This window comes from Phoca vitulina, unplaced genomic scaffold (assembly GCF_004348235.1).
Source record: "Phoca vitulina isolate PV1807 unplaced genomic scaffold, GSC_HSeal_1.0 scaffold24, whole genome shotgun sequence".
In the NCBI taxonomy this organism is placed as follows: Eukaryota; Metazoa; Chordata; class Mammalia; order Carnivora; family Phocidae; genus Phoca; species Phoca vitulina.
The window spans coordinates 17,334,939-17,344,225 of NW_022589727.1; the positions used below are offsets into that span (position 1 = coordinate 17,334,939).

At 45.4% G+C, this 9,287-nt stretch overlaps 1 pseudogene; it reads left to right on the forward strand.

Annotated features, from left to right (window-relative positions):
- Positions 1 to 511: 511 nt before the first annotated feature.
- Positions 512 to 6,836, forward strand: LOC116642743 (annotated as a pseudogene).
- Positions 6,837 to 9,287: the final 2,451 nt, after the last annotated feature.

Consider the following 9,287-nt stretch of genomic DNA (forward strand, 5'->3'; position numbering starts at 1 on the left):
GGGGTTGGGAAGGCAGGAGCTCTGAGTTTAACTCTTAGAAGTACACGGATGTTAAGTACAACAGCTTTGCAGGTCTACCTTGGGAATAATGGTTTTGAAAACTAAAGTTGGTTTTTCCTCTCATTCATTTATTCCACATGGTCCAGGTACTGTTCTAGATGCTGCAAGCACCGTGGCGAAATGGAGACACTTAAATATGTCTTCACGGACTTACAAACAAGCAGCAGAGAGAGAGGTTAGACCCCAAACGACACAAACGGTCAATTGTAATAACTATTATGAAGGAGAAGAACAAGATACCAGAAGAGCCTGTAACAGAAAGACTCGACCTAGTTCTCTGACGTTCTGGGAAAATTTCCTAGGGAAGTTTTGTTTCTGAAGGATAAGCAGGAGTTCAGCAAAGAATGGGGCAGGAACATTCAGACCAAAGGATGAGCTCACCCAAAGGTCTTGATGCTGGAAAAAAACAAAAACGAAAACAAAACAAAAAAACATGATCACTTGAGGGACAATGAGAAAGCCAGTGTATCAGGAGCAGAAAATGAGGGATAAAGGGTATAAGACGAAACTGGAGAGGGAGGCCATGGAGAACATGCAGAGGTTTCTGGGCTATGATAAGGACCATTACTATGACAGTATTTTATTCTTGGTGAACGGGGAGGCCAGTAAAAGAGTGCAGGTATGAGGGTGGTCTCTGCAGTGCAGGCATCTGAAGAGAAGTCCTGCCAAGAGTATTCAGAAGCCTATTGAACAGTCAGGTGGAAGAAGTCAATGCTTTGGACTGGGGTGGTAGCCGTGGAGGCAGAGAGAAGTGGGCAGATTAAAAAATATGTTAAAATTTCCTAAGGGAGAAGACAAACTGGCAAAGGGGACCGAGAAGCAACCAGAGAAATAGAAGATCAGGAAACTAGAATCAAGGAAAGCATGTTTTTCTGGAAGGAAAGAGTGGTCAAGTAGGTTGGTCGCTACTGAACGGTATACATTGGAATTAGCAAAATGCGAGTCACTGGTGACTTTGCGAGGGCAGTGGGATCAAGTGCTGAGTGGAGAGGTGGGGAGATTGGAGAAGTGAAGTGTTGACATGGGTGCTGAGACATTTGTTGGAAAACAAGAAGACAAAGATGAGTGGGGGATCTGTTTAAATTTGAACTTGTATGTAGGAATAATCCTGGAAAGAAAATAAGAGAAGTAGTTGTATAAGGTTTGTCAGAAGTAAGAAGAGGTGGGATTCCAAGTGCGGGGGGGCGGGGGGGAGAGACAGGACTGTCCTCAGCAGGAGGCACACTTCCCCTGACTTCCCTGGGGGCAAAGAGGAGAGAGATGGACAGACTCAGGGGTGCTTATAGATCTACTGGCAAGAACTTGAGGGAACTCCTTTCTGATTCCCTATGGTTTACGTGTGGTGTGTGTCATGTTTGTGGAGTGTGTGTATATTTGCACATGTGGGCTCCAAGAGCAGAGTGAGAGGTAGGATGGCTGGAAGAGAAGGTCTGAAATAATGATGACACGCAGTGGGGGAGCCTACCAGCCAGAGAACTAAAGACAAAGGAAGAGGAGGCTCTGAGTCAAAGTCAAGTTCAACTGAGTTCCAAATGTGGACAAATGACAGGGCGAGGGGACATCCCCTTCTAAAGCCATGAGAGAATAACAACCAGAGCTGCGGGTGGGCCACTAACGTCACTGCAGGGAGCTGGACAAGTGGAATCGTAAAAATGGTAATGAGGGCCAGCGCTCTTCGAAGGTAGACCGCGTACGCCGGGCACTCTGAGGACCGCCATGCAGTTAACTCACCGAACCCCGACTCCCTGGAAGAGCCAAGGAAACAAAGGCTTGTACACATCGCCCAAGGTCAGACAGCTTGCAAATAGAAGCAGAATTCAAACCCACTTTACTCTGCAGCATCCATGAGGTTCCAGGCCTGAAAGAAGCCTGTGGGACACCAGAGATTCACTTAAAATCCTACTATTAATTAATTTCAAATAAAATAAAGCTTCTCCCCAAACTCCCTAACCCTTTCCTGTTTTATTTTTCTCCGTAGTACTTATCAGTCTCCATTATACTCTCATGGCTCGCTTATTCACTTTGCTTAGGATCTGACTTCTGCCAGGTTTCCCACCTTAGCCACATGTGTCTGGATACACGGCTCCTCTCAACATTTTTCATTCATGGTGCCTGTGTCCCTCCTAACAACTGAATATAAGCCATAAGGAGCTCCAAGGTCAGGAACCTGAAACAATGAAATTATCTCTGGATATACATTTAATGTCACGAGGGTATCATTCCTTGCAAAAAAAAAAAACCCCAAAACCAAAACAAAACAAAAACAGGGCTGTTCTTATGAAGCGCTTGTATCTGGATCCCAGCTCTAGTACTTACTGTTGGTATGACGGTCAACTCTGTCATCTCTGGGCATGGCTTCCCCACCTATAAAATGGGCATAATAATCCCTGCTCACAAGCCTGTTGGCAGGGTTAATGTAATGTTATACCATGTCCCTGGTGCACGGATGGTGCTTAATAAATAATAACATTTTTCCAGCCCTTCCCTTACTCACTGTTTGTCCTGCTGTTACCAACTCCCCAAATAATGTGACCAGGGACTCTTCACTCATTTCTTTTTTTACTGCCCTAGAACAAAGGGAACATAATCAAGAGTGGAAACATTATTTGATATCTGCTTCAAAAGCAGTCTGTGTTTGATGTGTGATGCTGATGTGTGATACTCGATCTATTAGATATTAGTATTAGACTGCCGGCTTTGTGCTGTTTATATTGGTAACATGACCCTGACCAGATTCCCAGCTGTGAGCATTAAAATGTGGGCTTTCAGTGGTTGCTGGGCTTTTTTCCTCCTACTGCCAGGATGAGGTTGAATAAGCAGCCAATGTAACAGCCTTCAGCTGAGTGTGCTGAACTCTTAAAATTCAAAAATCAGGGTCTAGGGAAATCTTCACACCTCACATTGCCTCCCCACCTCCCAACTACCTCAAGGTGCTCCTTGGATTCTATTTCTTAGGCTGTGTTCACCATCCTTACCCTAGACTTGCCCATCTGAAAGCTCACAGACCCTGCTGACTGATGAAGGAAAGAGGCCAGGCAGGAGAAGATTGGAGGAAGGATTTGCAGAAGAGAAAGCGGGGCGGGTTGTGGCTCCCAGTAATGACCAAGAGAAGAAGAAAAATGAGAAGGAGGAGGAAAAGAGGAGGGTGGAATCAGGAGGCAGAGGAGGAAGAGGACAAAGAGAAAAAGGAGGGGGAAAAAGAGGGATAAGAGGACTAGTATGTACTGAGCATTTGGTACATACCATGCTGTTCTCAACCCACTTAAGTTCATTTTTCTCAACAATCCTACAAAGTAGGTCCTTTAGTACCTTAAGCACAAGTCTCTGTTCTGCCACTCCTGTCCTTTCCCCCAAGGAATTCTGGGCACCAAACATGTTTTTCCACTCCACAGAATAAAATGCAACCTCCGCAGTAGGCTGTTCAAGGTTCTACGGGAACAGGCCCCCACGGGTGAGGGCATCACTTAGCACCAGCCAAACTCAGATTCTCTTGAGAGTAAAAGCGAGCGCCATTTGCAATTATGCTGGGAAAACAGATGAGAACCCAGACTGCCATGGGCTAATGGGGATGCATTATCCCCTTCACGTCCAGCCGATGCTGCGCACCTTCCTGAGGTACTGCATCCGCCGATTCTACCACGCTGTGTCACGTATGTGGCAGACTGACCAGACCCTACCTTCCCCATTCCAACCTGGAAACCCCATTCTTCAGCACCTATTCAGAAACAACTGCTTCTGTGAAGTTCACCTCAAGTTTTTCAAAGCCAGCTTGCAGAGTGTTTAGAGCCAAGATACTGTACCCTCGACGCATCCAGGCGTTCAAATCCCAGCTGCACCACCGGCATGCTGCTTGTGCTCGGGCAACTCACTCAAGCTCTCTACGTCTTGGCTCCCTATTTTTTTCATAATGTTGAGATAATAGTCCCTTCTTCATGGGGTGGCTTTGAGGACTGAGCGAGTTCACGAGTGCGTGGGACTTTGGGGGGGATGTGTGCCACATAGCGATGTGGAGCACAGATGTGCATGTGCTCATACATGTATGCACACCTGAACCCCACCTGTAAGGCACAAATTTTCTCCTTTGAGGACAAAAAGAAATTGTCAAGTGGAATGTTAAATGCTTAAGAGTTCATAGATCATTTCGTCTATAATAACCCCCAGTTTTTATTATGGTGATTTTGACATCATCTTAATCAATACAACATGTTAAAATTTCTAAGATCCCTCTAGGACTCAAGTAATTCTATAAGCTATCCCACATAGGCTTCTTGCTGGCAGGAGTGTGGGATGGTCTCAAAATGCCTTCTATAAATAAGCAGAATAGGCTCCTATCCGTGTGATGCTATTTCGGAGTTCAGTAACATTTATTTTACCTAAGACCTGCCTTATTAAAGTGCTAATACTCCTGAGATAAGTAACTGATCTTTTCTATCTTCAGTTATTTTTACCTTAGTGTGAATGCATTTCAAATCCTGTTTGACTGAAGGCATGGGAGAAGATACCAGATATTCCTAAGGGTTGGAAGCAGGAACTTCAAAGGGTAAGAAAGACCATCAAAAGGCAAGACTTCAGATGACAAAGATGAATTCTGTCCACATCACACTTTCAGTCAGAGTGAAACACCTTTGCAGGGCTCATAATGCTGAACACCCAGGCTAGGCTGAGTCTTAGCTAGAAGTGGCCAGATAACCACTCCAGCCCCCCACCAACACCGCCCTAAACACACACACACACACACACACACACACACATGCATGCACTTGACTCATTTCAAGTCATCTGCCTCCCTCAAGTCTGGGTTAACAGGAACTTTTGCTATTGTTGTTGTTATTCTCTGGCTGTCATTTTGAAGCTTTTTCCCCCACAGATTTTAATTAAATGTTCCAGAGGGGAGATATTTCCAGCATTTAGTTTTGAACTTTTGCCTCACATTGTTACCAATTAAAATATGACTAACAACAGAACACACTTTCTTTTTCTTCAAGCATCACCCCCAACAGAGACAATGGAACTTGAACCCCATATTATTATTTTCCATGCTGTTTGACTTAAATCAGAGAAAAGCTTTTTGGAAAGTTCTTTGAAAACTTTTCGACAATCTCATTTGGTCTCCCCCCACCCCATTCCATGTATATATCGGGCAGAATTCTCTATAGTCTGCCTTCTCTCCAATTTTCGTGTCAGACCTCCTTCTGTAATATAGAGCACTGGTCCCCACTGCATGACTGAAAGCCAAGCCATGGTGGATGGCTTTAAAGATGATACTAATACACAGATAGAGGGTGCAAATCCATCTGAGCCCAGCCTGGCCAGCAGCCCTCCACTTCTGTCCCCCTGAGGCCTCTTTTCCCTTTCCCTGCATCTTTGGCACATCCCTCAGGTTCCCAGCCAGCTCTCAGGGAAGAGTCTTCTACCACGCAAAGAAAAGAGAGCACATCGTTGATGAAGAGCCCAGGGCCGCCCTCTCCACGTCTTAAGGGTATCCAAAATGGCACTCTTTCTTCCCCCTGACCCTCATCTTCAGAAATTCCTCCTCTTCCTATGCAGCTGATTCCTTTCCTTTCTACCTACCTTTGGTGCTTGGCTAAAAAGTATTTCCCCTTCTGTCTCATGCATTTTTATTCTCCTTCTTTACCATCTCTCAAACTGAAAATATATGCACAATTCTTCCCTCATTCTAACAAACCTCCCTGCAAACTCCTCCCCCAACCCCATCACCTTGTCTTTCTCTTCCACCACCAGACTGCTGGATAGAATGGTCCATGTCCCTCACTACTACCACCTCAACTTCGATCACACACTGGCCCCCTGAAAGTTGGACCCCACTGTATTAGATTCTATTGACAGTGTGATAAAGATCCACGGGCTCCAACAAAAGTCAGGAAAGGACCTGGTACTTAATAAATTGCCCTTTGATTCAGGCAAGGACTTTGGTAATAGTATGGATAATGTAATAAATAAAAACAAAAAGTGGCGCTTAAGACTCAAGTGTCCTCCCTCTTTTCCATCTGGAACCAAGGAGGGTGCAGAAGGGAAGAAAAAGAAGATTCCCGCTAAGCCAGAAACCCTTAAGAAAAAGCAAAGGAATTTCGCAGAGTTGAAGTTCAAGCGTCTGAGAAAGATGTTTGCCCAAAAAGATGCTTCGAGAGGCAATCTATGAAGCCTTCGAAAGGCTTATCTATGAAAAGCTAAGCATTACCACAAGGAATATAGGCAGATGTACAGAATGGAGATTCGAATGGTGAGGATGGCAAGAAAAACAGGCAACTTCTACGTACCTGTGGAAACCACACTGGTATTTGTCATCAGGAGCAGGGCCATCAGTGGTATGAGCCCAAAGGTTCAAAAGGTGTTGTAGCATCTTCGCCTTTGCCAGATCCTCAGTGGCACCTTTGTTAAGCTCGACAAGGCTTCAGTCAATATGCTGAGGATTGTGGAGCCATATATAACATGAGGGGGACCCAGACCTGAAGTCAGTGAATGAATTGATCTATAAGCGTGGATATGGCAAAATCAACAAGAAGGGAATTGCCCTGACAGAGAACACATTGATTGCATGATGTCTTGGTAAACACGGCACCATCTGCATGGAGCATCTGATTCACAAGGTCTATACTATTGGAAAACGTTTCAAAGAAGCAAACAACTTCTTATGGCCCTTCAAATTATCTTCTCCATGAGGGGGAATGAAGAAAAAGACCACCCATTTTGTAGAAGGTGGCGATGCTGGCCACAGGGAAGACCAGATCAATAGGATTATTAGAAGGATGTACTAAGGTATCTACCATGATTATTTTTTGTAATTTCATCATTTAATAAACGACTACTTTCAAACTGAAAATAACAACTCAAGTACCCTTTTCTGGTCTGTTTCCTGAGCCAAAACTAGTCTGAGAATGCCTAGACCCAGTGGAGGGTGGGGGGTGTCCGTGTCCACACCAGTCCTTGACATTGAGCCCGTGGGACATAAAAGAGCAGGAGATGGGGACCTGGCGTTGCTACAAGGAGCATGATTCCAGCTGGGAGAATGTCAGGCAAGAGAGAAGCAACAGGACATCCGACTGCTTGCTTCTCTGGACCTCTGAGGCTCACGTGATTGTTTACATGTGCAAAGAAGAAATGGAGGTCTCTACCTTTCTAGAGGTTTCTGCCCATTCTTCCCTGTCCTATCACCTTCCTGCATGTTCTCCAGTCCAGCTCCTCTCTTTAGTCAAGAGAGCAAGAGCAATGTTCCTCCATACAACATTACCTGCACATTTACCACTGGCAATCACCCGCTCTCCTCTGCTGGATAAAGCTTCTGACAAACCAGGAAGTCAACCCCTTCCCTAGGTCTGAAAAGAAGCATCTTCTTTGTAGTCAAGCAGGTGGAAGGATAAGACAATGATTCTTGCTCTCTCTCCCAGGCAACTCCTGCCCTTTCCCCCTTGTCCCATGTGCACATTCTCTAGGAAGGAACCTCAGAGGGCTAGGGCTTCCAATTGGGGTCTTGGCCTCTGTGCCAAGTGCCAACCAATTTCTGGCAGCTCCAGTTCTGATGTGTCCTGGCGGGCGAGCTGAGGCCACCAATTCATCTCACATGAACCGTGAAACAGCCAGCAGATGGCCAGCCAGCAGACGTGTGGTCACTACTGACCCAGCCTAGACCTGAACCTGTGACCTCTAAGTAAAGGGTTTTATGTTGCAATAACAGTGCCTGAAGGATCTAGGTGCTCTCCAAATCCCTACTTTTTAAATTAGCACTTTGTAGTTAGTCACTGAGGAAGGAGAAGAAACGAAAGAAGGATGAATTGAACACCTGCCGTCCCTAAGGGAAGGAGGAAAACTGGGGGAGGAGAAGCTTGCTCTTACACGCCTCAGTGGGGGAAGCTGTTGTTTTTAAAAGCAGGGTGCCATTTGAAAAGTGACTGCCTCTTGCCATCACTCTGCAGGGCTATTTGAAACACCTGCCTTGGCCTTAGCTCTGCTTCGTTGGTTGTCTTCATTTGCTTGCTTAACAACTGGAGGTGTTTATACCTTCGTAACCAAATCACTTTCTTGAACAGGATCACAATAATGAAAGCTAATTCTCTTCTCCCCAAAACTCTCAGGAGTTTCAGCCCACTGCTTCATTAATTCACTCTACCCAGCTCTGAGGTGGAGAATAAATACGACCGTGCCCATTTTACAGATAGGGATAATGGGAAGTTCAGAGGCTTAATGCAGGCTCTTTCCCACACATCGAGAAATAGTGTCAGCCGTTGACCAACCACAGAATGAAAGTGATTCATTCAAAGTGTCAGTTTGCTCATCTGCAAATAAGTATAATAGAAAGTTCGTGGGATACGTGAAATCACGCATATCGAGTTCTGTGCCCAGCGCTCAGCTATGCGGGGCCGCTGCACTGCACACCTCAACCGATACTGTGCCCCCAGTCATATAAAACACGATGTGAATGACGCCCCCTAGAGTTGCCCAGTCAATAGCCATGCCAACCCCAGTGTGATACATGAAAATTTCTCTGTATTAGCCGTCATTGTTAGTTTGGAAGATTTTCTTTTGGCAATAGAAGAGTAGGTGGTAAAGAACAACTCTCTCTCTGGCCATATGCAACACACGAAAAGAAACATCAGTTTAAGGACACTGGGAAGTCGCCAAGGCAGTGAGAAATCATGCTATCCACATCCCAGAGAGGCAGGAAGCCCATTTAAAGCTGCATTTCCCCTAGAACGGTGGTTCTCAAAGTGCGGGCACAGAGGGAGCCGTGGCACAGGGGACCTTGTTAGGACTACAGATAATCAGGCTCCACCCCAGATCTGCTGAATCTGAAACTCTGAGGTGAGACTCAGAAATCTTCTGTAACAAAACCTCTTGTTGATTCTGATGTACCCCGTGGTCTGAACGCAGCTGAAAGACTGAGACGCAGGGCAGGAATTTGGAGAGTCTCAAGGGCCTGGGGAGTTAAAACATCATTCTGAAGATAAAGACCAAACTCCTTACTTAAAGTGGCTTTCCAGGTTCTGCATGATTTGGTCCCCACCTATCTCTCTAACCTCATCTAAAATTTCACTTTATTTCTTCCTCCTCAATCTGCTCTGGGCTCTTTTAATTCCCCTGTACTTGCCATGTTCCTTCCTGTCACAGGGCCTTTGCATGTGCCTGGAATATTCTTTCTTTCTCCCTTTAACAAGTTAGTACCAATTCATTCCTCTGATTAAGAATTGCTTCCTCAGAGAAGGCTTTGTTGA